Source organism: Macrobrachium nipponense, chromosome 44 (assembly GCF_015104395.2).
Source record: "Macrobrachium nipponense isolate FS-2020 chromosome 44, ASM1510439v2, whole genome shotgun sequence".
Taxonomy (NCBI): domain Eukaryota; kingdom Metazoa; phylum Arthropoda; class Malacostraca; order Decapoda; family Palaemonidae; genus Macrobrachium; species Macrobrachium nipponense.
The window spans coordinates 40357774-40363806 of record NC_087221.1 but is presented as its reverse complement, the minus strand read 5'-3'; positions in this window follow the sequence as shown (position 1 = coordinate 40363806).

Genomic DNA, 6033 nt, shown 5'->3' with positions numbered 1-6033 from the left:
TCTGGCGCCAAAATTTGGCTCTTACGGCTCTCCCCAAGCGGGAGGATCGTATACTGCGGAAACTTCTTCGCGAAACCGAGATGGCCGAGCTGGAACCTGGCGTAGCGGCAGCGCCGCAAACACCAGGCGAGGAAGTACCGGTGGTAGTCGGTACGCCTCTGGTCCCCGTCTTCTTCTTCCTTGCGGAAGGGGAGACGGGCCCTGTTCCCTAAAGAGCAGGAGGACCGGCAGAAGAATCCCCCCGTCCCACAGGAGTGGAACGAGCCCTTAGAAGTTCCCGAAGGAGCCTTCTTAGGGGGAAAACCCGGGTTGGGTACCAGCTGTCGCTGCGAGAGCAGCCGCTGGCCTGGCGAGAGTCACCTGAGCGGCTCTCCCCAGCCTTCTGCTCCGTGCCGCGGTCTTGGCGCCTGAGCGAACTCTGGCGCCGAAACTTTGGCTGCACGGTCTCCTCCGAGGGAGAAGCGTAAACACTCGGGATCTCTCGCGAACGACTTTAGAGACCGAGCCCGGAACCGTGGGCGTTAGCGGCCAATCGACGCTAGTACCAGCAGGCAAGGAAGTACCAGTGCTAACCGGTACTCCTCTGGTCCCCGTCTCTCTTCCTTACGGAAGGGAAGACGGGCCCCGCTCCCGAAGGAGCAGGAGGACCAGCAGAAGGACCCCCTGACCCCCCGTCCCACCGGGGTGGGACGGGCCCTTAGAAGTTCCCGAAGGAGACTTCTTAGGGGGGAGGCAGCCTTCTCCTACTTCGGCTTATGGGCCTTAGAAGTCGAAGGGGAAGAGGCAGCAGCAGACGATGAAGACGAAGATGACACCTTCCTCTTCTTCTTCCTCTTCCTCGTCAGCTCACGCAGGACAGTCGTCAGGTCCTCCATCCAGGCCGGAGCCGGGGCTATTGCCGAAGCAACACGGCCCGACTGCACCTGTCCGGAAGGACCTGGGACTGGGGAAGATACACCGTGGGCAGGACCAGCATGGACAGGCGCAGGAACAAGGAGCGACAGGTACAGCAACCAGCTCAGGAGCGGCAGGAACAGCGGCAGCGGTGAACCCGCCAGAAGGGACAGGCCAAGCCAGCAGCGGGAACCACATCAGCGGCAGGTACGGCAGGCCCAGCCATCGCCTCGTAGAATCATCGGCAGCCAGCGTGGGTACTGGCGGCCGGTCCAGGGGCAAGCTGCTGGAACAGCGGAAGTCTGGGGCAGGCAACACGAAGAACACAGGCGGCGGCAGCGGCATACCCCTCGGTACGGCGGCGACCGGCCCTAGTACGGTGCAGACGGCGTCACCGACACAGCATGGGGAGTGTAGACCAGGCGGGGGGAGCAGCATAAGCGCCGTGGAGGTAGTAGTGGAGACCGCCCCAGACCTCGCTAGACGCTGCAGCAGCCCGTGGATGCTAGGCACGCCCTGCAGCCGCAGTGGTCCATACCTGTCCAAGGTCGTCTCCCACGGATGTAGCACCTGCAGTAGCACAGACAGATTAGTAAGAGGGGTTCCCTCACGCACGGGGGGGAGACATGCCCCATCCCGAACGCAAGGAAGACCCCAAATACAAAATACAACGAGGAAGCTGAGCGGGGGGCAGGAAAGAAGACGAAGAATCGGATACCAAGGGAGTCGCGGGAGAGCTTTCCGACGACTTCCTGGCAGACCTTCGCTTCCCCTACCCCCGCACAGCAGTGAAAAGTAATATGAAAATGAAACAGAATACTGCACTTGCGATTCACTTCATAGAACTTAAAGGGAAAAAGATCAATTCCCGGTAAGAGCGGAAACTTGATCCATAATAATATGATGCTATCATAAAATATATGTGAAAATGAAACAGAATACTGCACTTGCGATTTCACTTTCACAGAAAATAAATCGTAAGGATTAATTCCCGGGTAAGAGCGGAAATTGATCCAAAATTAAAATTGATGCAATTAAATAAATGAAGATGAAAAGAATACTGCAATTGCGAATCCACTTTCATTGCATTCTATCATACAAAATAAGAGGCTCGTGCCGAGCGCAATCACTCTCTCGGCAACGAACGCAAAGGGCAAAAATATGATGAAAAGAGTACTTACATTTCAATTAGACACTTTCGCCCAAAATACATGACTCGGCGCGAGCACGCCCGCCCTCGGCACCGAGACATAGTAATTCAAGGGTATCAATTTCATGAAAAGAGCGGAAATCGCCGCATCTACGGCGATAGCTCCATGTTGGCTCATAATTAAGTAATGAAAATGAAAACAGTGTACGTACTTACAGTTTCATTTTCAAGTCAAACAAACCATAGTAGAAAACACAATATAAACAAAGCATACGACGATGAAGCGGGCAGAGAGCGATGACGAACACGTCCTTCACACCCGCGGCCGAAAGCAAAAGTGATTTGTTTACCACGCCGCGCGACTGTCGGACAAGCAGTTAACTACCGTTCTCCCCTTGTTCGAAGCTTACGACCGTTCCAGCTGCCGCTAGCTACTTCCTATTGTTAAAGGACCGATGGTTTGTATTACGTATCGGAACAAATAGTGAATACAGCTCGCAGATGAACACATCGCAAACCTATTTCAGTCATGACAACAGGCGCCTCCAGAGAATGGAGGAGTTCGCTGGAAGAATGGCTGAAGCTCAGCGGGATACTACCTCTGGGCGAGGCGGTGCTGAACATCAGATTAAATTGCGAAGAAAAGTTAAGAAGCGCCATTGATACCCAGTTTTCCACAGACTGATTGGCGTCTTTCAAAGTATAAGATGCATTCGAGGCTACTATTTTGAATATTACTGCGTTGACTGGAACAAGGCCATCTTATGGGGCAGGTCCTTTAGTCATAGGAGATTTATTCTTTAGGAGGTGGGAGTATCTAGGGATGGGGAGGCCCGGTCTAAGGTTAAGAGGTCGTCTGCCCCGAGAGGGGGGGACCTGCTCCGCCAGATTAGGGCGCAGGGGTGGTCACCCGCCAGGGAGAACCGACCTGGCTTGAAGGGGAGGGGAGGAATTAACTACCAGAGTACATAATGCAATTGTTTGTAAGAATATGATACACACTCACAGTGTTACTTGTTTATATGAGGGGTCCTGACACGTACGTCGAAGGCCCAGGAAGGAACGAAGGGGGAGGGGGTAGGATACGAAGGATGTACACACACATACACACACAAACCCACTCACACTCACTAACCACCTGGCAGGGTTAGACCCTTTGTTGACCTGCCACCACAGGACCGATCTCGAAAGAGTCAAGGGACCTTCTTTCTAGTGCAAAACTGGCAACCGTGCCCGTCCAATGGTTGAGCCACGACGCAACATGGATGGAGGTCCACACCGTGGACTCCATGGCCATGGCCTCCCACTGGGAAAAGGAGACGGGGCCTGCTAAGAGTTTCTCCTGTGAGTGACCCGGAGTGAGGACCGTGAGAGGACCTTCCACCGACTTCGGAGCCAGGGACATACCTTCTGGGGCTTATAACCTCCTCTGTCTGGCCTTGGCCGCCAGGAGGAGCTTCAAGGAGCCCTGGGCCCTCGGGGAATTCTTGGACCCCGTAACAACCTCCTCAACCTGCACCAGAGCCTCAGCAGAGTACAGCGCCTGGGGAAGAGACAGGAACAGCTAGCGGAGAGCTCCGCAAACCCGTTCTTCCCCCGGATCACACTGAGCACCCTATGGAACACAGAGCCCTCGTTTGCGGGTCCTTGGACCTCCAGGGGACTCTGTAGACTGGTCTGTGCGAAGGCATCATCCTCGAAGTCTGTACGGGACATGGAGGGAGCCGCCACCAGCTGCAGTAACGGGGAAGGGGAGGGCTGCCGGGTCAACCCTGGGCCCTCTACCGAGAACTGCGACACCCTGGAGGTTGGGGGGGAAGCCCTGCCTGAGCCGGAGGGGCTGTCATGGGCCACCCTCCGGCCAAGGGGAGCGCTCCGCTCTGCACACGCCTTGGGCAGGAACAGAGGTCCCAAACAGCATGGAGCCCGGCCGGCTTGAGAGGGGGCCGCTGGGGCCATTGGAACCGGTACGAGATCCACCAGAGCCGCAGGGGGACAAACCCGAGGGGGAGCGGGGCACCCCTCGCAAGGAGACCCCGTAGGGGCTGCGCGCTCAGGAACCGACCTCAAAGACTGGACGGCCGGAGAGTGGTGACGCCTACAGCGCGAGCCGTCCCGGCGGCAGCCGCTCCTGCTCCAATGGGGAGATCTGGACCGATGATCCAGGGAGTAGGGGTAAGACTGTCCTCGACTCCTCCCATAACGCCTCCTACGAGAGGACCTGTACGAGGAGCCGTCTGACGAAGACCTATCCTCTGATGTGACATATCTTCTCTTGTCTCTCCTGCAGCGGCTCCTGTCCCAGGGTGAGCGGGTGGAGTGGCCAGGGTGATCGGCATGGGAGAGATCGGTGGGAGCCCGAGGGGGGAAGGAGGGGCCCCAGGTTCTGGAACAGCTTATGTATGAAAACTTAGGTTCCACTGTATAAGGTACAGAGTTGAGGGAACTTTAACATCAAACTTTGCAAAAGACATGGAATTAGGTTATAATGAATTTAATCCTGTCTGTTTATTATACAGTAATATGCTTTGTAACAAAATTATTTTCACGCTTAGTTATGCTAAATTACATGGCATTAATCATGGCTCATTTAATTCTTTTTTGTAGACTATGTTGGGGTTGTTCGGGTTGAAAAATTTAAACTTTTGATATTAGTTTATTAGCCAATGTCTTTTATTGCATTTATATCATAAAATTCTTTTAGTATTAACTTTTAAGATATAAATGTTCTAGAAAAAAAACTGGCAATACTAGAAGTACCAAGTTCTGTAATAATTTACTTGAACTAAAGTCAAAAGATATTAATAAACTTTTAATATAAAGTATATTTTTTTCACAGGGTGATTAACATCAATTGTATCATCTGTCTTTGAGTACTTTTGTGTACGGTTTCTATACTTAGTTTTTGAAATTGTTCTTTGTCAGTACACTGAAAATATGTAAGTATATTTAAGGATTTTGTTAAACATAAAGGACCAATTTGAAATCAGATACAAACCCACCACTTTAGAAATATTATAGTGTTAATCAACTGACTGAATTAACAAATACAGAAAGGAACTGTAAGCATAATACCGCTTCCGCTTTCATAGCTGAAAAGGACAAAGTAATTAATGCAGCATAATACAAATCCAAAACAAATCAGCAAAGGGCAAATACATACTAGCATTCAGTGTCATAAAAATTGCAGAAATGAGCTACCTTCAAACCTTTCCATTGCTGTTAACCAACGTTTGACAAGACCAACAAGTCAATTTTACAATCCTGCAAAAACTACCATACAGTGCAACAAAATGAAAATATCCAACTCAAGAAGAATTTCATAAATTATTTGCAAAAAAAAAAGGAGGGGCAAAAATTCACTCTTTCACAGGAAACTAGAAAAACATCTAGCTTACTAGTAAAAACTAACCTAAGAGGGCAAATTAGAAGAATTAGGTTGGAAGAGAGTAAAAAACACAAAAAGGACATCAAACAAATATTACTGTGCATGATTTCCAACACCTGATGCATACAGTAATGAGATACACAACATGTAGATGGAGCTACGTAGTTTCTACAGAAAGTTTAACAGGTGCTTATGTGCAGGTGGTCACTCAGTTGTCCTACTATTTTTCTGTTTCAGACTTCAGAATTTGCATATCTAGGGGAGTTTGTGGCCATGATTTTTGGCTCGGAAAGATTGATGGGTTTGCTTTGAACAAAGTACCATTACATACTTGTTTTTTCTGTAGTTCAGACTTTGTACAAATCAAGTTTTGTAAATAATTTGTAATGTCAACATAAATTTTAAAATCTTACAACTATATATAAAGTTAATGTTAGCTATATAAAATTTTATTTAACCTTACAATTATAATCGAGTCACTGGATTCTCAGAAAATCTTTAGTACTATGTATATATGAAACCCATTTTAAATTTCAGTGAACCATTACCATACCTGAATATGAACATGAAATACCAGTTGGCCACTTGGGGAAGAAAGTGA